General features: G+C 34.1%; 1 pseudogene; it reads right to left on the bottom strand.

Annotated features, from left to right (window-relative positions):
• Positions 1-9,085: 9,085 nt before the first annotated feature.
• Positions 9,086-25,378, bottom strand: LOC132486718 (EH domain-containing protein 1-like; annotated as a pseudogene).
• Between the last annotated feature and the right edge of the window lie 633 nt (positions 25,379-26,011).

Genomic DNA, 26,011 nt, shown 5'->3' with positions numbered 1-26,011 from the left:
ACTCCTGGGCATATATCCAGAGAAAACCATAATTTGAAAAGTTACATGCACCCTAATGTTCACTGAAGCACTATTTACAATAGCCAGGACATGGAAGCAACTTAAATGTCCATCGACAAAGGAATGCATAAAGAAGTGGTACATATATACAATGGAATATTAGTCAGCCATAAAAAATAGCAAAATAATGCCATTTGCAGCAAATGGATGGACCCAGAGATTGTATATCTGCTTTAACCATTTAAGAAATGAGTACATGGGCCTCCCTGGTGGCGCAGTGGTTGAGAGTCCGCCTGCCGATGCAGGGGACACGGGTTCGTGCCCCGATCCCGGAGGATCCCACATGCCGCGGAGCGGCTGGGCCCGCGAGCCATGGCCGCGGAGCCTGTGTGTCCGGAGCCTGTGCTCCGCAACGGGAGAGGCCACAGCAGTGAGAGGCCCGCGTACAGCAAAAAAAAAAAAAAAAAAAAAAAAAAAAAAAAAAAAAAGAAATGAGTACATGGCCCAGAAGTAAAGAATGTCCATTTTAAAGATAGAGATAAATGCCTCCCTTCCTGGCATGTTAGTGCTAGTACTCCTTATATGATAAGGCTCCCTTCCCAAGAGCCAAGGCCATACTGACTGCCTGTGTAGTTGGTGATCTGTCTTTTTTGAAATCTTGAAGGAATGCATCCCTGTCATGTTTAATGTTCTTTGTTCTGACAAGACATAAAACTGTGCTGAAAACCAAGCTTCTTTGGAACAGTTCCTCAGAGCTATCTGAGAGGCTATCTCCCCTGCTACAGTCCTCAGTTTAGCTTGAATAAAACTCTCTTCTATTCTTATTGTTGACTTGCTATTGATTACTTCCTTCAACACAAGTAAGGTGATAAAATCAAAAACCTCCCAACACAGAAAAGCCTAGGACCAGACTGTTTCAGTGGTGAATTCTACCAAACATCTAAAGAATTAATGCCAGTCCTTCTCAAACTTTTCCAAAAAATTGAAGATGAGAAAACACTCCTAAACTCCTTTAAGAGGCCAAAATTACCCTTATACCAAAGCACAATAAGGAAACTATAAGAAAATTACAGACCAATATCCCTGATGACTATAAAGGCAAAAGTTATCAAGAAAAATACGAGCAAACTGAGTTGAACAGCACATTCAAAGGATTATATATCATGATCAGTTGGATTTATCCTTGGGATGCAATGATGAGTCAACATATGCAAATAATAAACATGATGCACCATATTAATAGAATGAAAAATAACCATATGATCATCTCAATAATGCATTTAAATTTTGCTAAATGCTGAAAAAGGAGTTAACAAAAAACAACATTCTATCATGATTCAAAAAAAAAAAACACTCAACAAATTGGGTATAGAAGTAACATACCTCAACAAAATAAAGGCCATGTATGACAAACCCACAGCCAACATCATACAAAATGCTGAAAAGTTGAAAGCTTTTCCTCTAAGGTCAGGACCAAGACAAGGGTACCCATTCTCACCAGTCCTACTCAGCATAGTACTGGAAGCCCAAGCCATAGTAATTAAGCAAGAAAAAGAAATAGAAGACATCCAAATAGGAAAGGGAGAAGTAAAAATAACTTTGTTTGCAGATAATTTGATCTTAAATATAGAAAATAATAAAAACTCGACCAAAAAACTGCTAGAACAAATCAACAAATTCAGTAAACTTGCAAGATACAGAAAATCAACATACAGAAAGCTGTTGCTTTCCTACACACTAACAACAAAACATCAGAAAAAGAAATAAAGAAAACAATCTCATTCAAAAACAATAGTACTTGGGAATAAATTTAACCAAGAATGTGAAAGATCTCTTTCTCTCGTGTGTTTTGTGAAAATGGATCTTCCTCAACAGCCCCCCCAGAAAAAAGTCGTCTCCTTAGCTTGCACACAGGGAATCAGCTTTTCACAGTGGTAACTTTATTTTTGTTGAAAGTAAATTCCAGACCCTTCTTTTTCAATTCTTTCCTTCTTATTGTGCCTTCTCTTGAGAAACTTTGGAGATTATATAACATAAAAATATTTTTCTATTATTATATGTATACTCTGGAGTACCTAATGCAAAAAAATCTATATTTTCTAAAAATTTTAAAACGTAATTTTTCCATCATTTTCCCTTATTGGAACTGGACCTCAGAAGAAAAATTTTAATAAAGAATTGATCATTGTATGTTTGGTATGTAGATAAATAAGCAGAGCCATTTATTTTTGCTATTGTTGTTTCCATTATTGTTGTTTTGCTGTGTTACTTTGACAAATTTGTATCTAAAATAAAATAAATTCTTATTTTTCAGGGAAAAAAAATGAATTGGTAATGGCCTTCCTTCCTAGGTAGGAAGAAAAGGTAGATACTTAGAGATTTCTGTATGAATTAAAGAACTGTAACAAATTTTGATATAAAACTTTTGATTGTAACTCTCTTTTGATACAGAGTTTTATTTTTATTGAGTCTAGGTTGTATTTCTGATAAAGTTTTCTTCAACAAATCAGAATAATTTCATTTTAGTTTTAAAATATTGTATGCCTTTTAATTGATTGTATTGTCATTTAGTTATGCTAACACATTATTTTAGTTGATATATTATATACATATACATATGTAATGAAGCAAAAGTAAACATTTTAATTGGATTTTATCTATTATAGCTATAGTTACAGATTTGCACATGTCTAAACACACATACAATACACACATACACACACAGCCCCCAGCACATTAAGATTAAACAGCATATTAAGACTAAAACAAAGGTAATCAATAGTAAAAAAATAATTTAAATACAAATTGAGGTCACAATGTAAACCTAAAAGGTCAGATAAAATCATCTCTACTTGCCTTGGTTTATCTTGCTTTCCAACAATAAATTCAAAAGAAATAACAAATTGTCTTTCTAAAATAAAGTTTGTTAAACGTTAATGAATTTATTCACACAAGTAGAATAATTTATTCCAAATTATTACATGGAAAACCACAAAAAGTAAATTTAAAATCTGTATTTGTTTCTATAAAATGACCAAGATTTTTGTGTTCAAAAACAGTTTAGTTTAATCATTATATTATTATGTTAGTGCTCAAAACATTTGGCATACTCCTGGTTTATTTATACCAACAATTTCTTATTTAAAAAATACTTGCTAATTATCAATTTTGCTTTTTTTAATTTATTTTCAGAATCTGCCAGGAACTGCTTCTTGCCTTTAGTACTGATTTTTGTTCATATCTTGTGTCCTCTCACAATCCTTCTTGATTTTGCTTATGATAAATTAAATCCCTAGATTAAGAATAATTAAATATTCATTGACTACTGAATCCAGTCTTGACAGAGTAAGTCCACTAACAGCCCATCTGTCTTGCTGGTCACAACTACAATCTCTGGAAAAAATTTAAATAACACCCTGAGAACTTGTAAAATTAAGCAAAAGCCAGCAAAAAGGAAAGGGAATGAAAACTTGAAAGGAGTAATTCATACAGAGGTGAGCTATGTGGCTTTGTTTGTTTGGGTCTTTGGTTTTGTTTTGTTACTTCTTTTCCCAGCACCCTCTGGTGAGATCCTAGCAGAGTTTTGTTGCACAGCAAAAATTCCAAGAGAAACAATTATTTTGGCCAAAGAACTAAGAAAAATGTCCCTGTGCTCTGTACAGTTTAGGGAGAATCTCCTTTTTTTCTTTTAAACTTAAATCATGTTTAGGTTTCCTGGAATCGTCACCAGTTTATACAAAGATAGACTCCTTCACTTTTTGAAAGGAAGGAGAGAAAAAGTAATTATGTTTCCTTGGCATTCTCCAAATTTAATTAATTCAAATCATGTGGTGCTCTTTCATTTTTTAAATGTAGGAAAAATTATCAGTATATCTAAATGATTGCAATTTTTAGGAATATAGTCATGTTCATGTACAAGGAAACATACAAGGAGTTTGTTTGGATGTCTGCAAAGCTCACTACTAATAGAAAATTGTCTCATTAGCTGAAACCACTAAACCTTATAACGGTACTGATTCTGACTCCACAAGCTCCTGAAGATAATGACTTCTCTTACAACTGAGACATCTCATTCACATTATCCTCTCATTGACAAAATTTAACCTGAAACCAAACATGGGATGGGGTTCTGGGCAATGCAGTTTGCTGCTTTAGATGACTGATTATGAGTCTATCTTTTAATTTACTTAAATGAGAGTAATATAGCATATCAATACTTCACTAGTGAAAGCCCTTTCACCAGATATTATTTCCTATTAGTTGGAATTTACCATGGATGAGCTGATGACTTTCTTAATAATTTAAGGCAATTCAACTTTTAGGGTATTTTTATCCTTTGAAAATATGTATTACTCCAAAAATCAAACAGTTTTGCAACAATTTCATAAAATTGGTGGGCTATGGATATGATTAAACAGAAACAAGCTATTTTTTCCCAAAAAGGTTATTTATTAACTCTTCTGTACTTTACTTCATTTAAACCACAATTATAATTTTAATAACTATACAGTTACTCAAAAGTAAATTATAATTTGAGAATTCAGGAACTGTCATTATCACTGAAATATGCACATACAGATTATATTACATTATATATGTATCTCCTCCAAAATTCATAAACATATTATATATAAAAATTATATTTGTAAACTTATATATGTATGTATTTTTATATTTCTCCAAATTCAATGCTCATGTACGATTGACAAGCTTCCATAATAATTTCTTTTTTCTTTTCATTTAAATTATAATAAATTATAATTATAATTCATTTAAATTATAAATTAACTTTATATAACTTTATATAAATTATATGTAATTTATTAAATTTAAATTATATGATTAAATTGAATTATTTAAATCATTATATAAAATTAATTTTATTTAAATTATAATTAAATTAAATTATTGTTTAAATAATAAACTACATATTCTTAATTTTCTTTTATTTGCATTATATATATAATACTTTGTGTATCTCTCTAAATACTTATAGAAGTACCAAAATTTTTGAGGTCAAAAATAGTATTCAGTGTTCTATTATTAACATACTCTAGTGTAACTAATCATTTTTTGGATAGGCATTGGGTTTGATTTATTCTTTTTTTAAATGTTGCAAAGTACATATTAATAAGTACATCTGTTTATATTTGGCTAAATTTACAGAATATTGATGAATAAAACTCCTCATTGGATGGAGCCTCAAATGCAGAATTACAAAATTTAAATGTGAATGCATTCCCAATATAATTTAGCTTATACTCTATAAGTGGAGAAACTAAGGATCTGGAAGAATATGACTTCCCAAAAACACAACAAAAAATAAAAATAAGAGCTAACCCTTTTATTGTACTTACTCAATGACTTATATTCTCCAAGTGTTTACTACTTCTTTACATATATTAACTCAATGAATCCTCACAAAGACAGGCATGCTATTATAAACCTCAACTGTAGTGGAAAAAACTGAGGGACAGAGTAGAAAACCGAACAGTAGTTATAATAGCATTAGTAACAGCCACAGTTGTGTTAACAACTAACAATAATACAGTGCTTACCACGTGCCAGGCATTGTTTTAATAAATTTATTCAGTTACCCAATGAAATAAAAATGATTATCATGATTATTTTACAAGGAAATAACTGAGGCTCCAGCCTATACATGCTTTTATAAGATATCTACTAGGATATATATCAATTATTACATATTACTCACATCATCAGCACTACTATCCAGAGAAGACAATTTTTACTCCTTCATTTAAATGAATATTTCCTAAACAACTATTGTACATGTAACCATTGTTGCTTGGGGCTTTTTTGAATCCCTTTCTCTTTATTCTATATAAAAAGGTTTATAAGAAGGTGTATTAAAGTTTTATAAGTTTAATTATTTCCATGCAGATTATATCCAAGGGTACAAATCCACATATTTTTAAAATTACCCATATTACTTAATTTTATTCATTAATATTCATATTATTATGCATAGTGTTGTGCATGTGTACATGCAGTTTACTATATAATATAAAAATCTACTGACTATTAACATCAGTGCTTTGGATTGTTTTGTTTTTTTTTTTGGCCATGTGGCATGTGGGATCTTAGTTCCCTGACCAGGGATCAAACCCGTGCCCCCTGCAGTGAAAGTACAGAGTCTTAACCACTGGAACACCAGGGAAGTCCCTTGGATTGTTCGAAATACATAAGGCTATGAGAGACATATTTTGCTCATTTCAGTGCCTTCCTTTTTATCAGTCTTTATAGGAACTCCTTGTGGAGATATGTACAATATACTTTAATTAGATTCCAATTCACTAATTTATTCTAGAAAAGAGGAAATATCAGCTGAATTCTCTATGCTATGTGAACATTAGAATATCTTTATTGCTAGCTAAAATCAAACTAAGGAAAATTCACAGTACAATGAATTTTGTTGACCTCAAAGGAAATTCTCTCACATAAGATTAGGTTTTCTTTAAAGCAAATGCTAAATAAGTGTTGAAGAAATAAATTTATTTGAGGAGAAAAAGTTAGTCTCCAAAGTATTTATGACATGAAAATGTGATAAAACAATGTCAGATTGATGTGAAAAAGAGGGTTTAGGTGTACACAGAAAGTACCTTCCACCATATGCTTGTGTAATGAAGCCAAAAAAATCATTCAATTTTTTTTAGCTATAAGGAAGGCATTGTATTTAAAATATGTATTCCTTATTTCAATTGAAAGAATTCAATAAACTATTTTAGATATTACTATTTACCAAACACTGTGACAGTAACTTGGTGTATAAAATTATATTTAAAATGTTCATATCTCTATAAAAATATAATTATATGAAAAAGTTTGATAATTTCAATACTGTTGTATAAATTTTAAGAAAGTAAAGGTAATAAAGTAGCTAAAGGAGAGGTAATTCATCCAATTTATTGCATTGCAGTAACATAGGTAGATGTTTGTCATATGCCATTCATTTAGATTAACTATCTATATTCCTTTTCTTGTTTAATCCTCCATGGGAATCAACATGTGACTCAATTACTATCACTATAATTATTGCTATTCTGCTATATCCTTATTTTGTAATGAGGAATATCAGGATTAGAAAGGTTTGATATCTTTTCCATTGTTCCACAGCTTGTGGATGGTGGAGCAGAGATTATAAACCACAGTCATTTAGCCACAGAATTTACAGAGATGACACGTGATCCAAATCTTAAGTGTGATTTATAATTACTTAGAGTGGAGAGTGATAGAGTTGCGGATCGTGTTTGCTGTGTTGATGGTGATGCTGATGCTATGGTGTGTGGGGGGTTGTGTAATTGGGAGCAGTAAAAAAACAAATCACATAATAGAATAAAATAGAAAGTCATTTCAGGAAGTGTATAAAGACATAAATTACTTCAACATGTTCAGTAAAGTAAACATATTTTTTTATTTGAACATGAAGTTACTGTAAGAAGATCAAGTTAGAAAGTTGGGTAGTTAGAAAGTAAAATAGGCAATTGTGAGTTAGTCAGATCAGAGAAGCTGCTGTAAAAATGCTATGAAGCTTGATATTTTCCTGAAGAATATTAGGAAATAACTGAAGTGCTTGAAGAAAAGTGGTGGAGCAGTCATATTTGTGTTACAGCTCATTCTTCCATATGAGAAACAGATATTTTATTCAGTTTACTGAGATAAAATTTACACACATTAAAATGCACCTGAATGGATATACTTGCATAACTAATTCCATCACCGCAAATGTTCCTTCATGCCTGTTAGCAATCAAACTCACCCATCTTCAGCCCCAAATAACCAATGATTTACAGTAGCCAAAACTTGGAAGCAATCCAAATATCCATCAACGGGAGACTGGATAAACAGATGGAAGTATACTCATGCAATGAATTTTTTTTTAGCAATGACAAAGGATCAACCATGATGCATGCAGCAACACAGAAAAATCTCAAGAACATTATGTTGCATGAAAGAAGCCAGGCACAAGAGAACACATTTACATTAAATTTCCAAACAGCAAAACTAATTATAGAAAACATCAAGCATGCAGGACTGCTTAAGGTAAGGAGACTGTTTTGATGGTGTGATAAGAAAACCCTTAATTATGGAGGTAATGATAGTTTTTTGATAAATAGATTTGGAATATTAAATTTCCTGCACTTGTATATTACAACTAAATTTTTTTTAAAACACATTATTTTGGAAATCAAGATACCTGAAATTCAGATTTAAGTTACAGTTCTATTATGCATTAGCTATAAACTCTTTAGAAAGTTAAGGTGTCTTACTGAGATTCAAAATCCTATAACCAGCATTTGACATAACTTTTCTCATTGAGCTTTGGTAATTATGAAAATGCATGACACATATTAAAGTGCTTAATGGAGTATCTGGCTCATAACAAACTAATTTCAACTGAGGAGTAGATAGATATCAATACTGTTATCCTATCAGTGCTGTTATCCTATAATTTTTTTTTCCTTACCTTTTTCAAAAGCTGAGGAAACATCCGCTCAGTCTTCAGGGTCCTTGAGAACTGGTGACCCTTCCCCTCCTCAGTCTCTGCCTGACCGGGTGCTGAGATGGCTTGGGGGGGTGGGGCAGGGTGGGTCATTGGTGCTTCTGCTGGAGGATGAGATCAGGCAAGGGGGCAGGTCAGCGGGCACCTTGTGGCCCTTGAGCTTGACTTTGGCGAGGTGTTTGACCAGGACAAATACCTCATCTCCCAGCAGCCCGTCCTGGTCTACATCGGCCAGCTTCCAGACCTCCCCCGGCACAGTACGGGGCAGCATGGACTTCACCGTCTCCTACTTGGTGTTGGCACTCATGATCTGACTGCTGAAAGGTGACAGTATGTAAATCTCATTGCAGGTGGGCTTCTCCTTGTCCACCACCCACTCAACATCATCAGTGTCCTCACCGGGCCCCTCACCATAGTCATGCCCCAAGAGCCTATTCTGGAGCCATACAGGGCACGGCCCTTCACAGCCTGGCCCAGCACACCATGCCATCATCCAGGCGGTGTCCCTGACCAGCATATCGTCCATCATGTCCAGCAGCTTGGGCTTCAAGGCCTGGAATTTCAGCACAATGCATCTCTTGTCCTCTGGGCCTTGCTGACCTCTGAGAATTCTTTGGAGATACTCACTTCAGAAGCATCAAACAGCAGGATGATGCAGTCCACACACGTGGTGAACCACTCCAGGCCCTCCACAAGGTCATAACCTCTCCCGAGGTGCTTTCTTTCCAGACAGAATCCCGGGAGGGCCGAGGGCGTGAGTGCTGTCCAACACTGGGCTAGGCAGCTGGGAACGCATGAACCTGTTGGGGAATCTGTACCGAAGATGCTGAGCTTGTGGAAGTGGTGCCACAGAGGTCACAACTAGCAGGTGTCGCTGGGCACCACCTCCTCAGCGAGGCTGTGTTTGGCAGTGAAAAAGGAGTCAGTGGTGTGCTCGGCCCTATACGCATTACCAGGAAGCCCTTCTTCGTCAGGTGGCTCCTGAAGGTGGTTTTGCACATACTGTACAGGCTCACGAGGAGTGGCTTGGGCTACGGTCAGAGTCAGAGTCCTCCGGCGGCGGGCAGTGGAACTCGTGGGAGCCTTATTGCTCCTCCAGCGGCAGCAGCTTCCGGGGGAAACAGCGACCGCAGCGCCTCGGCCACCATTTGGAAGAGCTCTGGCTCCTTCTTGTGACGAGTATTCTTGCCAAGCCAGCTGAACGTGCTGCCAGAGATGTGGCTGGCTGTGGCTGGTCAGATGGCTGGAACCGGAAGAGGGCAGAGAGAACCGGAAGAGGGCAGAGAGCCAAGGCGGGCCGGCGGCGGGGACAGCATGCACTGCACGTGCGCACCGCAGGCTCGGTTGTAGGCGCCTCTCTTCTGCGGAGACTCTGCTGGGGTTGAGGAGATTTTAAATAGGGGATTGGAGGATTTATCTTAAAAGAACAAGGTATATGCATCTGTCTGATCTTGTGACATCTATCATTTTGGAGCACACTGTGTGTTGCCAGGGGGAGGTATCTCTACTTTCACTAACTTAGAGAGATAGCACGAGTTAGGTGTTTTTATTGAGAAGATCAAGACCAAAGAAGACGTGACTAAATGTTCAGAGACTCAATTTATGTTATTCAAAATGTAAGAATATAACTAGGTGAAATTAGCCTTAAGAACCAGTTAGAAAATGAGTTAAGAAAACACACTTGTATATATGAGACAATTCATAATTTACTGCATTTATTTCTTAATTTATCATACTTTACCCATTGATGTTTAATAGACAAGGTTTGGTAATTTACTATCTCAAAGTATTTCTTTTTAAAAAGGAACTTGTAATAATGTATTAGCCCAGACTCAGACCAAAAAGTGCCTTTACTGCCCTATCAGATGGTCTGTGTTGGGACACAGATTACATGGGAACTTCAAGATGCTCAAGTTTAGTTAATGATGGACTGTTTCACAGCAAAAGATCAAATGGTTTGTTTCCTTATACTTCCAACTAAATTATTCTGTTCTGAAAGAAACTAATCAAGTAGAATCAACTACTTATGCCTTGCTCTCATTTATGAAATTCTTATGTTTTCCTATCATGGAATAGAGTAAAGCTATGAAGTCATAGGTGTTTAATTTTAATATACATTAAAGTTTTATAGCACATGATGGGATTCTTCTTGTGTATTTTTGCATTTCCCAGAAATGACTCAGTGGTATTATTTTTAGTGTGCCCATAAATATCTAAGGAACATTCAATGAACCTTTAAGAGAAAAAGTATTTCCCACTGCCCCAATAGCTTTTTATCAAAAAATAATGAAATGAAAAATTGACGGTCCAATGTGAGTTTGATACAAAATTGGAATACAAAACATGTTGTCATTCACGTGAAAAATAATAATTGATGTGAAATGCCACTACATGACAATTTGCATTAACCCTATTCATAAATAAGACTATTGCTCTGAAAGCCCTGAAATGACATTTATGTTTTGTTAAAGGTGAATGAATATATTCTGAATCAACTCTCAGAACATGAAGAATTATCTTTGATCAAAGTTGTGTCATGAAACTTTGTTTAATGATAGAAATGTTCTGCAATTCTGGATTGTCTGACATGGTAGTTACTAGCCACAGGTAGCTGTTAAACACTTGAAATATGATTAGGATGACTGAGGAATTGCCTTTTACATTTGAATTAATCAAAGTTAAAATTTAAATAGTTATATGTGGCTAGTGGCTATTGTGTTAGAACAGTCTTAGATTGATAATGGGAGTTATTTCCACAGTAGACAATTATCCACAACAGGGACTAGTAATTGTGATGGGAGGGAAGCAGGATTTTTTATTTGACACAAGATCAATGATCTATTCTTCCTCTGAACTTAAGCAGCAAAGAGAAAGCTGGCACATATTTTACAAAGATTTCCCACAATTTTTTCTAAGTATAACTTGTTCATATGATAAGATGAGAAATTTTCTTTTCCAAGAAAGGTATTGAGAATTGACTTGCATTAACATAGCCTAGGAATCTTAACTAAGAACTGAACCCCACCCCTCCTACCATTTTAACTTGTCTTGACTTTGTCCCTAGATATTCTTGCTCATGAATTTAGGGCTAGAAACCAGTAGGTAGATATTGTATTTGATTCAAGGAAATCCTGTAAGCCAATATATGATAACATAATTTGCTTATTTAGGCAAATAGCTCTTCTAAAAGGAAAAATTTTGCTCACCTGGGCCAGCAGTTTGGTTATCAGACAAGTTTACTTATTAAGGCTATTTCCTGCCTGTGCCTACAATCCTAAACTGTTGTGTGAAAAATGTTTCCAGCCCCAATGAGCTTCTCACAATGAAAAACTTGCTTTAAACCAGTTGGCCCCAGACTCTGATAATTCTGTATGTATCTTCCCCTTCTGAAATGCACTAAGATTCAGTCAAGGCATTGTTCTCCATACCTGCACTGGTCTAAAAATTAGTTTGCTTAATTAATATGTTTTCTGGTGACCTTTTTTAGGGAGTCAGTATTGCACTGAGATATTGATAGTAGTCCTTAGTTAATAATGGTTAAAATTCACACTTTCTTCTTTCTGGAAAGAAATGGAAAGAAGTTGGTAAAGGCCCAGATCCAAAGTTAACCATGTTTTGTTTCACTCTCCTTCTCTGTAAAATGAGAATATTAACAGTACTAATGCCACATGGTTGTTAATAAGGTTTGAATTCATTGATCCATAAGATTCAGTTAATTTTCTCCCATTTAAGACCTGAAATGACATGGATTATTTTTAATGTTTATCCCAAAAAAGAAATATCTCATGAAATGTTAATATTTTCCCAGTAGAGTGAAAAATATCATTAAATGTTTGGATAAAGCAGGATTTATGTATTAATTATATAATAATATTAAACGTGATATATGTTAATTATATTTAATTATATAAAATTACATTAATTATATAATTATATACATTAGCTATATAATTAATATAAAAGTCAAATAGAGCCTTTCTATTCATAAAAATATATATATATATATATATATAAATATATTGGAGTTTTTTAAGAGTAGAAAGGCTGTATTTAACTTCGAGTTTCAGCCTTATGCTACAGTCCAGATAACCAGAAAACTATGTGTTTCTGATTTTAGATACTGGCCCAGGGCATAGTAATGTTCCCAAAAAAATTCATGGGAAGAAGGGTGGTTGGAATAATGCAGGATTGTACATGGTCCTCCAATGCCATAAACAGCTGCACTCTTTCCTTTCCAGTAAAATTATCACATACACCAGCTTTTACAGTCTTCTATGAGAGAAAAATTGTCAATATACAATACCATATTCAACTTCATATAAAGGTTATTAGTGAAATGTTGAAGAGAAATGAGGAAAATTGTAGAATTAATATACTAAAGACTGGAACTGACTATACTGACAAATGAGAGCACATTTCAATTAACATTTGCCAATTATGGGTAATCCAAATTCAGCTTAATCGACACCTATATCAAATCCTTTAGTCCTATAAATTAGCTCCCTGGGACACATAATTCCAGGAAAGTTTAACAGAGACATCTATAATTGACGTGTTAGCACTCTCACAGTATGCCAGAGAGTGCATTTAGGTGTCACTGGTCTATTTTAGCACTACTGGAGATGAACAAATTAACCAGCTGCAGAGCCTATGGAGTTTCACAAAAAAGTCTATTTTAAGGTTTCATGTACTTGGAGAAGATTTAAGATGAACGTATGGGATTAAGGAGTTATACAGATAATGGTAACAGATTTTATAATGCAAGAAACACCATCGCTTATTCAACTATTTTTATCTATCAGTACAAGCTCTTTATCACCATAGAAGCACATAATATCATTGTATGCTTAGTGATTGCCTACATAATAACAAGTGTTAACGGAAGAGTCTAACTCTACTTGACATTGTTAATGCAACAAAATATTTAATTTTTCAGGAACATGTAGACTCTAGCTTGGATGTAAACATAGAAGAACGTAATGCAAATTAAGTGTAAGCTATTATGGAAAGGTAAGTGAACCCAGAAAATAAATTAATTTAAAACATATGCATTTATATTTACTCTTTCACCGATTAACAAATGTATGCATTATTATTGTTGTATTCCTGGAATATATTTATCATTGTCTAAAAATTAAATCCTATCTAGCTAACATGAACATGACAACATAATTCAAACAGTTTACTGTCAGGGAGATGATTGTGCAAAGACATTGCTTTGGTTAATTAATCTTTGTACTTTACAAAGTATTTTTCACAAATAAAATTTTAAAATATTTGGATTTATTGTACTTCCAGGAAATATCAATTGCAAAAAATATTGACAATGTTTGAAGAAAAAGCAACAGAAAGCCAAAATAATCCTTGTATGTAGATCAAAATCATAATCATAATCAATAAAGTGTCAGAAATCCCCTTGTAATTATTCCATGAAATATTGTAACAATTGGCAAATTTTTATATTTAATAACAAATTTACTCTCTGAATATTTTCATATTAATTTAAGGGAATAATTCCTAGAAATTTAACAAATCTATATATTTATAGAATGTTAGAAGTTTTTAAATAAGTAGAAAACAAACACATTTAATCAATACAGATATTTTAACATACTAAACAACAATAAAACATACTTGGGTGCCTTTATAATATGTCCATTTGGCTAGGCCAAACTGCCTTTCCCAGAAATCCTTTTCCCACTGATTTCCCATTAAGATGGGTCATAAGAGAGATTCTTGTGCATGATACAGTCATCTCTCAGGGTCTGTGGGGGACTGATTCCGGGACCCCAAGGATACCAAAATCCTCAGATACTCAAATACCCTATATAAAATGGCATAGTGTTTGTCTATAACCATGTATAGTTATAGACAAACACTATGTATATGTTTATCCTATCCTATGTATATGAGGATATATCTATGTATATCCTCATATATTTTAAAATATCTTTAGACTACTTATAGTACCTAATACAATGTAAATGCTATGTAAATAGTTGTAAATACAAAGTAAATGCTATGTAAATAATTGTCAGTGCTGTAAATTCAAGTTTTGATGCTTGGAAATTCTGGAATTTTTTTTTTTCCAAAATTTTCAATGTGTTGTTGGTTGACTTCTTGGATGTGGAGCCCTAGAATCCGTGGATATGGAGGGTAGATTGTATTTGAAAGAAGTGAAGCAACAGCCATTTTGTAGATCACACGTACTGCTACTTAATTACTTGCTCATCTTATTAGCATGACACAGCTGCTGACCCTTAAAATATTCCACCTTCCCTAGGATCTTCCTTCAGCTTTTCTGACTCTTGGTCCATGTAAGTATGTTTAGTAAAAGTGTAAAATTTCAAAAGATACAAACGCTGTTTAGGTCTATGGTGAGAGTACATGGATGAAGCATGAATTTCCCTGGGTGGGGATGAGGATTCCACTGTGACAACCTATGAGAGCTGAGATAGTTGGAAATAAATATGCTGCTTTTATATCCTGGGTGTCTATATCCTGACCAAATGCCAGCTCTCACCATCAGTAAACCTTACTTGCTGCACTTCCTAGTAGATGGAATAAACAAACTGATTCTCAGGGAGACAAAGAGAAAAGACTCCATATGAGGCCTTGAGTAGTGACCCAAGGCAAATTTGTCCAAAGCTCACCAGTGTTTTGAGACATTCTACTTATTGGCCTTCAGGGCTAATTCATGTTGTCAGGTTTATTGAACATATTCTCCTACCTGTCACCACTTTCTCTTATTAGCAACAACAAAATCTACAAATATAAAAGGGAAACAATAATAGAAAATAAAGATATAAGCCAGGTTTCACTCAGGGACATAAGATGACATAATCTGATCAGATTACTAAATTATATACTTAATCTTATGAATAAAAATAAACAACAGCACAGGGTTCAAGAAAAACTTTGAGATTATATTCAGCATAGTATTTCACTGTAACAAGCTAGGTTGTCTCTAACAGCTGGAAGTAAAGGGGTCTCACATGTGAGTACTATAATATTATTGAGTTCACCAACAGGGGGCAACCAAGGACACACCTCTGTTGTAATCAAAACTGAGTTTATTACCGTATTGTGCCTAGAGTGAGAATGCAGCACAAATGAGCCTCAGGAGTGACTCCTATTTCTTCTGAATCTATGGGGAAATGTTTCTTGTGGTTTTACTTCAGCCAGAGGTTCATTATTGTGGCTTACAAATTAACATTTTCGAGGAGGCCTCTCAGTGGTTTTTGATTATAGCAGACTATGGATTTGTTACACACGAATATCCTAGAAAAAATGAAATATAAGAAAACTCAGTGGTTCAAACTTTACATTATTTAAAAGTCAATAAATCTAATGATAACTTTGCTACATTTGCTTTTTAATGGTAGTCTTACACCCAGAAATAGGTTATTTAATTTATGGTTGATTTTTAAGGGAATGATACATATCTTCTAAAATCTGTTTACCTAAAGCTTGTCCTAGAGCTGAAGTTTGAGCATCTTTAGCTTGTCTTTTAACTTATGGGACATTTGAAGAACACTTGAAAATTCTCAGTTACTCTTGGGGCACTATGTTGGTTGCTGATGATAAATGGAAATCTATGGACATAAGAGGAAGCAACAGCACAGGGTTGGATTCAAATCTAATCTTGGATATCTGGGCAGGCACATATCATGGTTAGTGTAAGATCTGGGTATAATCAATAGAAATGATGTGTGGGGTTAGGAATTGTCCTCATCCCCTTTCTGGCTTACCTCACTTACTGATTATTTCAACAGCAAAGAGGACTAATCTTATTCACTACAATGTGATTCTCTATCTTTTACAAATTATGATGCAATGTCTTATCAATAAATCTTCAGTTCAAGCAACATAGATTTCCAGCACTGCCTTGTATGATTTTCTACTGTATTGTTATCCAACTATCAATAAGTATAAAAAAGCAAAGTATGTGGTCAAATTATGAAAAATTTCACATCAAAATCTCATTTTTACCTCAAATGTGAGATAATTATAAAATTACCTAAAGGAAAATATTAAGAAGAATGTCTTTGGAAATAGATTTCTTTTTATAAGCCATCTAAATACATTGTCCTTTCATCTTCAAAGCATTTGCTATCTCTAAGGGAAAATGATAGTTTCAAAAATAATGTTTGCATTGGTTGATTACATAATTTGAGAGACTTAAAAATGTTAGAGATTTTCAGAGATAAAATTCTTGCAGGCAATTGTTACATGAAATATTCTGATTATTTTTCACTTTAGAAGCCAAGCACAATCATATTAATAGTTTTATGTACAGTTTTCTTATTGTAGGAATGTCCGTACCATTTTATTGTCCTTTTAGCAATGTTTTTATTCTTTATAATTTTAGCAAATTTTGTGTATTCATTACTACTTACCTTAAAATACTTTGGTACTTTGGCATCCTTTTATCTGCCTTTTCTGTGCTTCTATGTTATTTCTATAGTAGTAAATGATCCAGGAATAATAGTCATTGTTTGTTTGTGAAAAAATATTAGATAATCTTATTTTTACTATTGCTATTACTTACTATGTCAAAAACTATTTATTGAACAATAATTACATTAAGCCTTACTTCAACACAGTAAATAGACTGATCAGATTTAAGAACTTGAAGTGATACCATGGAGAATAATATTGATAAAATAAAAATGTTTAAAAAAATGAATTAACTCATTTTATTTAAGCTTAATAGCTTTGAATAATGTCAGTCTCTTAATAATATCTAATATTTAAGGCATGCTAGATTGAAAGGTACTAGTGACTATTCTTCTTCTCTCTGCCTATACATATATGACATATATATCATATATGTTATAGATATTATATATATGATATCACATGTATATGATAGCTCTATACATATATCTATATCTCTACATATCTATTTATCATCTATAAATATTTATTTATCATCATCTATCTATAGAGAGATAGGTGTCTTAAATTGAGCTTTTAAAAAAATCTCATCATTGATTATGGGGTTTATTCATTAATTAACTTTTTTCTCCTTCTTAAGAGGAGCATTAATATAGCATTTCTGTAAAGGCAGTGAATAATTTCAGCAGGCCAAGCTACTTCTGTCCTTAATGTCCTATATAGTTTCATACTTCTGTGTCTTGGCTTATGCTATTTAATCTGGCTGGAATAGCCTTATCCATTGGTGTTCCCTCTTAAACAAAGTCACACAAATCCAAGTTCTAAAAATGTTTGTATATCTTGACAATTCATTATTCTTTCTTCTTCACACTCATTGCACTGTGTTCTGTACTCAATTATGGCATTCCCTATTGCACTTTTACTTGATTATTTCTTGTTGTCTTCATTTTCTAATAAATACCTTAGAGTCGGAAATTAAATTCAACACATCTTTATATGTATACACCTAGGCACGTCTCAGAATATAGCAAGTACTCAAATATACGTTTTTTTTAAATACAAAACTTTGTCTGACAATAACTGAAAAAGAATCTGTTCATATACAAACTATTTCATGTAACCAAATATGATGAAACTTCTGGAATGTAATACTTTCTAACCATCAGTGTGGTTGATCCTATAAAGTATCAATATGTAACTTGAATTATACCTTTTTTTATAAAAGCATCATATCTAACAGCAAAATGGAAAGTGGCCTTATGTTCTGATTCTATGTACACTTTACTATAAATTTCTATCCTATCATTAAATTGTATTAATAAAGTATAAACTGACTGGAGGAAAGGAAAAATTGATTGTTCATGTGACTATATCTCTTCATTTTCAAGAAGTTAATATTACTATGTTAAATCTACTTTTTACACTTTTCAATATCACTGAAACTGTCTGATAATCAATGACATTTAAAATTGCTATCAGGGCTTCCCTGGTGGCGCAGTGGTTGGGAGTCTGCCTGCCGATGCAGGGGATGTGGGTTTGTGCCCTGGTCTGGGAGGATACTGTGTGCCGCGGAGCGACTGGGCCCGTGAGCCATGGCCACTGAGCCTGTGCGTCCGGAGCCTGTGCTCCATAATGGGAGAGGCCGCAGCAGTGGGAGGCCCGCGTACCGCAAAAAAAAAAAAAAAAATGCTATCAGCCCAGCATGTGCCAACTTGGCTGTTATTCTTGGTGGTATGATGGCCCACTGTAAACTCCCAACAATTTAGTCAACAAACTAAGAAACAGTGAAAGCAGGCACATGAGTCCTAGTTGTTGGGTGAAAACGTTCACTTGCAGGAAACATCGATTAAGAACAAGCATCAAAAATATAAAAATGGATGTCAACAACTTGGGAAAATATTGAAGAGTCTTGGAAGAAAGCCCTTAAAGAGAAAACACTCAAAAAACTGCTATATTCTCATGACTCTTTACTGGAAAGAGATGATACTGTGTGGGAAAAGTATTTTAAAAAACCTTAACTGTTCTATTTTCTCATTGACCATATATTTAATTTTAAAATGATATATTCTTATTATCTATGTCTAAATAAATCTAAAATACCTTTTTATTATGAATATTTGTTTATAAAGGATATTCTATACTGGATAATATGTGGTGATAATATCATAAGCTTATTAAGCACTTATCAAGCTATTCATTATGGCTATAGTCCAGACTATAGCTGACATGAGTAATAGTTACTTAAGCTTAAAGTCACATATTTTAATTACTATATACATATAGTACATATATACATATAAAGCACACTTGTACAAACTAACAACTAACAAACATACATACACATATATACATAAATGCATAATTTAAATCTTATTTTGGTAAGAATTTGGCTGAGGAAGATGATAGTACTTTTATTTCAATTTTCTACCTATCTATGTCCTTGTTCTTTAATTTTCAGAGTTAATATTTACCTTTAAAAATTGCCCTTCAGGCTCAATGTTTATTTTCATAATTGTCTTTTCAAATTCTAATAGCAAAATCAAATATTTTGGGTAGTTTAATTTTCATTTCTCTTAACTTCAGTGACACCCAAAAAGTTTTGTGTATTCATTGTTTTTTTCTGAAACCCCTATTGATTCTCATAGGTTTGGGGGAAGATTTTCTTTTTAATCAGAATCTAACTCATAACTTCTTTTATTCTGTTGACTCGGGGTTAAAAATATACTGCTAAAGTTTGGGCATAAACTATGGGGGCAAGTGTCATGACCATTTATTATATATCTTCAGGAATATTGTTTGTTTTTATTATGTTAATTCATCTATTTATTGGCAAATTTTTATAAAATGTCTTTATTTGAAGAAATATATAATAGAGAATTATATACTTTATAGATGATGAATGATAATCATTTTTCAAGGGATACATTTTAATTTTGAATTTGTTCATTGTATTATCTTTAGATAAGGCAATATACCATGCACACAGATTTCAGAAAACACCCTCGGGTCTTTTTACCTCAATTTTTCGAATCATCGCTTTAAAATCAGCAGTGGTTTGCTTCTGATTTGTGGCAGAGGTTGTCCATTTGTTCTCCAACCCATTTTTTTTTCTTTCTGGACAGAGCCAGATTTCCTTTCCTAGGCTCTCTGCAGTTAGTGTGGTCATGTGACTCAGTTGTGGCAAGTAAGTCATCAGAAGTTACACAAATGACTTCCAGGCCTGGCCCCAAATATTTCCCATGTGTTATTTCTACCATCTTTATCAGACATGCTGGCTGAATTCAGAGGACTCAGAGTTCTTAAGCAGGGTAGACCAAACTGGGGAGGGGAACTGTGTACCTGAAAGACCATATATAAGACCACATATTCATCAGACAAACCCATTTTGGACTTCCCATGAGTAAGAAAGACACTCCTATTGCATTAAATCACTGGATGTGGGGGTTAATGTATAAAAACAATCACTCCAAGAACAGTTTTTTCTTCTCTCTGACCATGAGAACAGTACTCATTTCTCCTCTGATTCATGGTTGAGCTGTATTTCTACTCAGCCACTGACATTCATTGTTCAATTATTTTCTGACCTTCTCCACAATTGATTCCAGCTATGGTTATTCTATATTCTTTCATGGCCTTGAGATTCTTGCCCAAGATTTTTAAATGTGACATGAACATAATAATTGAAATAATTATAGCATTTTTATAATAGGCAGAAACCTTATATGCACAATGCAAATGCAATTATAGACACATTGTTTGTTAATTTTATGTGTCAAATTGACTGGGCCGCAAAGTGGCCAGATATTTGTTCAAACATTACTCTAGGTGTGTTTGTGAGGGTGTTTTGGATGCGATTAACATTTAAATTGGTAGAGTGAAGTAGATTGGTCTCTATAATGTAGAGACCATCTGTTGATAACTTAAATTTAAAAAAAAAAAAAGAAATGAAAGAAGCTTACCTTCCTCCAAGTAAGGGAGAATTCTTTCTGCCTCATAGCCTTCAAACTGAATGATCGGTTTTTTTCCTGACTTCAGAATTTAACTGAAACATTCACCCCTCGTATGTCTCGAGACTCCTGACCTTTGGATTGGAACCACAGCATTGGCTTTTCTAGTTCTCAAGCCTTCTGACTTGGCCTGAAACTAAACAATTAGCTCTCCTGGATTTTCAGCTTGCTAACTCACTCTACAGATCTCAGGTCTTAGCTCTTAATATATATATATATATATATGCACACACATATATATATACTATTGTAACATGGTATTTCTTGGAAGAACAACTAGAAAACGTAAAATGAAAACAGCAAACAATTTTTTGTAAAGGCAGCTATTTATAGAACTAGACAATGGGATTAATTGAATCCTATCAACAGAATAATGAGGAAGAAAATAAAGTTCTCCTACTACTAAAATATTAAAATCATTGTGAAGATCTAAGATTTTTTTAGGCTAGTGAAGAAAATCAGGCACTTCACTAATTAGCTTCCATAAACACAGGAAACTATTAGTAGAAAAGAGAAACTTAGAAGACAACATTTTAAAAAAATCATTAATTGTAATATGTTGCTTAATTTTTTATTTCAAAATGTCATCATTTAATGTGATATTAAACTGAGTATAAGGCAAAAAAATCTGTTTTATTTTTATTCTGTCATTTGACAAGTATTGACTTAGTGTCTACTAAATGCTGGATACTGAGATTATAACAATTATAAGACAGAAGACTTGGTTTCAAAGGCACTCAAAATTTGGTGAAGCAAAGTCATATTTAAAAACATAATAGCAAAAGTAAAGTGTTATAAGAGGTGTAATTCCAAAACATCATAGTGACATAAAAATAGAGAGGTAAACTCAACTAGTCTTGGGAAAGAGATTAAGAGAGGTTAAGGAAGGCTCTCTCAGAGGCAGTTACTTGAGTGGAGTCAACAAACTGTGAAATCATAAACCACAGGGATGGTTGTTTTCTTCCCACTATATATTACAATGTGTTCCTTTCTAATGATTTAGGCATTGGCCTGGATTACAATATTGGCTAATCATATTTGGAGTTAAGTTAACTAAGGAAGTTTTAGAGGGTTTTCTTGCTCTTAAAAAGAAATTAAAACAATTGACTTATCCAACACTGCCTGAATTTCTGAACTCTTTGTATTCCTTTCAATTTTGCTTGAAATAGGCCAATAATTTTTCTAAACTCTTCTTTTTTGTATTAACTTGATAAAAATTTACAATAACTTTGAACACTCACATATGGCTTTCCAACCTATTCACTTAGAACCTACAATGTTTTCTTTTTTAAGAAAAGTCATCCAGTTTTTTAAAAGCTATTTTGCCACTGCATAACATGTGGTACCATCTTTTCAATCTCTGAGATTAGCATCCTCATTCTTGGAACTTACTTTCTAAGCCATTGCCACACATTTAGATGTTTTGCAACAATAACACCCAGTTCCTGATACCAGTATTCTAAGTTAGTAAGCACGGACTAAATTATGCTGCAGAAACAACAATAATGACAATATTCTCAAGGGATTTATATAGAAAAAGTTTATTTTCTATTCACACACCATGTTGCATATAGGTTGGCAGGGGACTCTGGGAAATCAATAATTCTGGGTTACTGGATGATGGAGAGTTTACTAGTTTTAAACATATCACATGGGACATACAACCTCCTCCATCACAGCAGTAGAGAAAGAATGGAGTAGTTAACGATAAGTAAAGATTTTTCTGACCCTTCTTGGAGTTGAAAAACATTTCTGCCTGTATTTCATTCACCAGAACCTTTCCTATAGACTATAAAATTCAGAGCAGGAGAATATCTCTTTCTCTGCTTTAATATAAATCATATATTTTATTGCTATTGAAAAGGATTTTAGGGAATTCCGTGGTGGTCCAGTGGTTAGGACTCTGAACTTTCACTGCTGATGGCCTGGGTTCGATCCCTGGTTGGGGAATTAAGATCCCACAAGCCATGTGGCATGGTCAAAAAAAAATGATTTTATTGCTTTTTAAAATATTTTTGTTTATTTAAATATTATCCTCATTTCTGCATATTTAGGGATTTTTTTTACTATTGATTCATTGAATTTCTTATAGTGTTTGTGATGTGCTATATGCACATTACATTATCTCCTAATTACAAATTTGTGTTTTCTTTCAAATTCTTATGTTTTATCCTTTTTTTTTTTTTTTTTTTTTTTTTTTTTTTACTGTTTAAGAATACTGGTTAGGATCTAGAGAACAATAGGTATAATGGAAGTTACTATTTCCTTTCTGAAAGTATATATTATTATACTCTTCTATCCACTGAAAGTGTTGCCTTTTGGGCACATGTATCCATGTGAAGATGTCTGATCCAACCTTCCATCTTGCTGCCTCCAGACTGTTGATTCTTCTATCCTCAATTCATGCTTAATTAAAGTTCAAAAATATAGACCACAGGGATAAGCAAGGAACCTGGAGGGAATTGATACTTTCAATGATACTTAAATCTCTGGAATAGTCATTTTCTTTATGGTACTTTTTGGCTTTATAGAGCAACCTTGTTTATTTTAAGTTATTTATTTTCTTATTGTTAAGTTTTGATTTTTTTTTAATCTTGAATATAATCTATAGGTAGGAATGCAATTTTCAATTACACTCTCCCATCCTGTGACTCTTTTCATTTTCTTACTAGTGCTTTTTGAAGAGCCAACTTGTAACATTGATAAAGTCTAGTTTACTATGATTTTTAAATGCTATTTTCAGTGTTATAGCTAAAATATTTTCAACTAACTTCAAGGCACAAATGTTTTTTTTCCTATATTTATTCTAGAAAGTTTATGGCTTTAGGTTTTACATTTAGGACAATGACCTAGTTTTAGTTAATTTTTTAAAGTTGTGTATATGTTGTGTGTGTGTGTGTTTTTTAATGTGACTATTATGGATATTCCAGCACTATTGGAAACACCAGCTTTTTTCCCATTGGATTGGAGTCCATTACATTTCAATCAATTGACAAATATATGTAGTACTCTTTCTGGACTCTGTTCTCTTTTATTATTTGCCTATACCTTCTCCAACCACATTATTGTGATTAATGAAACGTTACTGTAGGTCTGGGCACTAGATAGTTAACCATGTGAAACTTCCAACTTTTTCTTTTTCAGTATAGCTTTGGCTATTGTAATTTGTTTCATTCCCAGAAGTTTCAGGTTTTTAATCTAAAGGAGACATGGAGAGAAGAATCTGAGTTCCACAGTGGGTACTGTTCACCCTGCCCCCAAAGCCTGCAGCAAGAGTGAGACTTTCTCAGGACCTCACAAATTTTGAGTGAACACCTGATACTATCCTTAGAAAAGAGCCTGAGAGAGGTTGGAAATTTCTTCAGTGTATATGGCTTTAAAGGGTTCTGTAATACAGAGGTCCCCAGCCTTTTTGGAACCAGGAACCTGCTTCGTGGAAGACAATTTGTCCACGTGCGGGGTGTGGGGCGTACGGTTCAGGCAGTAACTCAAGCGATGGGGAGCAATGGGGAGCAGCAGATAAAGCTTTGCTCACTCGCCTGCTGCCCACCTCCTGCTGTGTGGCCCAGGTCCTAACAGGCTGTGGACCAGTACCAGTCCATGGCCCAGGGGCTTGGGACCCCTGCTATAATATTTTCCTAGCTTCTCTTACTGATTAATTAAAAATTTTCCAGAATTCTTTTTTTTTTTAAAGAAGATGTTGGGGATAGGAGTTTATCAATTAATTTATTTATTTTTGCTGTGCTGGGTCTTCGTCTCTGTGCAAGGGCTTCCTCTAGTTGTGGCAAGTGGGGGCCACTCTTCATCGTGGTGCGCGGGCCTCTCACTATCACGGTCTCTCTTGTTGTGGAGCACAGGCTCCAGACGTGCAGGCTCAGTAGTTGTGGCTCACGGGCTTAGTTGCTCTGCGGCATGTGGGATCCTCCTAGACCAGGGCTCAAACCTGTGTCCCCTGCATTAGCAGGCAGATTCTCAACCACTGCGCCACCAGGGAAGGCCCAGAATTCTTCTTACTGGTGGCCAGCAGCAGCTGTCCCAGGCAAGCTAGTACTAGCATCACTTCTCTGTTTAGAAGTGCCTGTCTTTTCTTAGGTTTCTGGTTAGTTGGTCACCCTGTGATCTCAGTTTTTGATGGAAACAAGAAAATTTGAATTTGCTGATTGTCTGGTGTCTTCTTTGTGTGGGTTTGCTTTTGCTGTTGTTAAGAGTGGGAATGATGCTTTTTACATCCTAAATGGAAGCCAAAAGTCACACAGTCCTTTAGCCACATTTTGAAGATTTTCAGCAGAGCAGGCACATGTTTCCAAAATTCAGCTTGGTTCCCCTCCTTCTGGTTTAGCTGAATGGTAAAAATCTTCACCCAACACATATCTTCTTCATATTTGAGCTGATTTTTTTCCAAGACTCCTTGTAAGATCAGTAACACGCCCTTGCTGTTGAGAGACATGGGGCTAGAAGTAGGTACGTTTGCAATGATCCTGGATAAGAAAAAGTTCAGACTCTTAATGAGGAATGTGGTAATATGGATGGAAAAGAAATGGTGGGTTCAAGAAGCAGAAGAGAATTAATTTAATGATTTATTTATTTCTGAGATATTTAAGAAGTAGATAATGAGAAGCATACCCATGTTTTTTCTTTGTGTGACTGTGAAGAGTGTGAAAGTCTTACTTATAGCAAGTTATACAAGTAAGATAAAAGGTTTTGCAAAGAAGACAAGTAGTAGACATTATTTAAGCTCTTTTTTGTGTGTATGAACTGAGCTGTTGTCTTTCAGATGTATTCTTTTATTTAATCTTCACAATTACCCTTTAAATATATATTATTTTGATCACATTTTTATAGGTTAGGAAACTCAGTTTTAATGCAGTTGAGTAGCATGGATACTATGTGGCAGACAGAGAACATGCAGTAACCCAGGGTTTGTAACCCTTGGCACTGATGACATTTTAAGGCCAGGTAATTCCTGAGGGGAGTTGTCCTGTGCATTGTAGGATCCCTGGGCTCTACTCATTAGATGCCAGTAGCAACTACCTTCTCACTCAGTTGTGACAACCAAAAATGTCTCTAAATATTGCCAAAG

This window comes from Mesoplodon densirostris, chromosome 3 (assembly GCF_025265405.1).
Source record: "Mesoplodon densirostris isolate mMesDen1 chromosome 3, mMesDen1 primary haplotype, whole genome shotgun sequence".
NCBI lineage: Eukaryota > Metazoa > Chordata > Mammalia > Artiodactyla > Ziphiidae > Mesoplodon > Mesoplodon densirostris.
The sequence above is the reverse complement of the archived record's forward strand: the minus strand, read 5'-3'. Positions and strand labels throughout refer to the sequence as shown.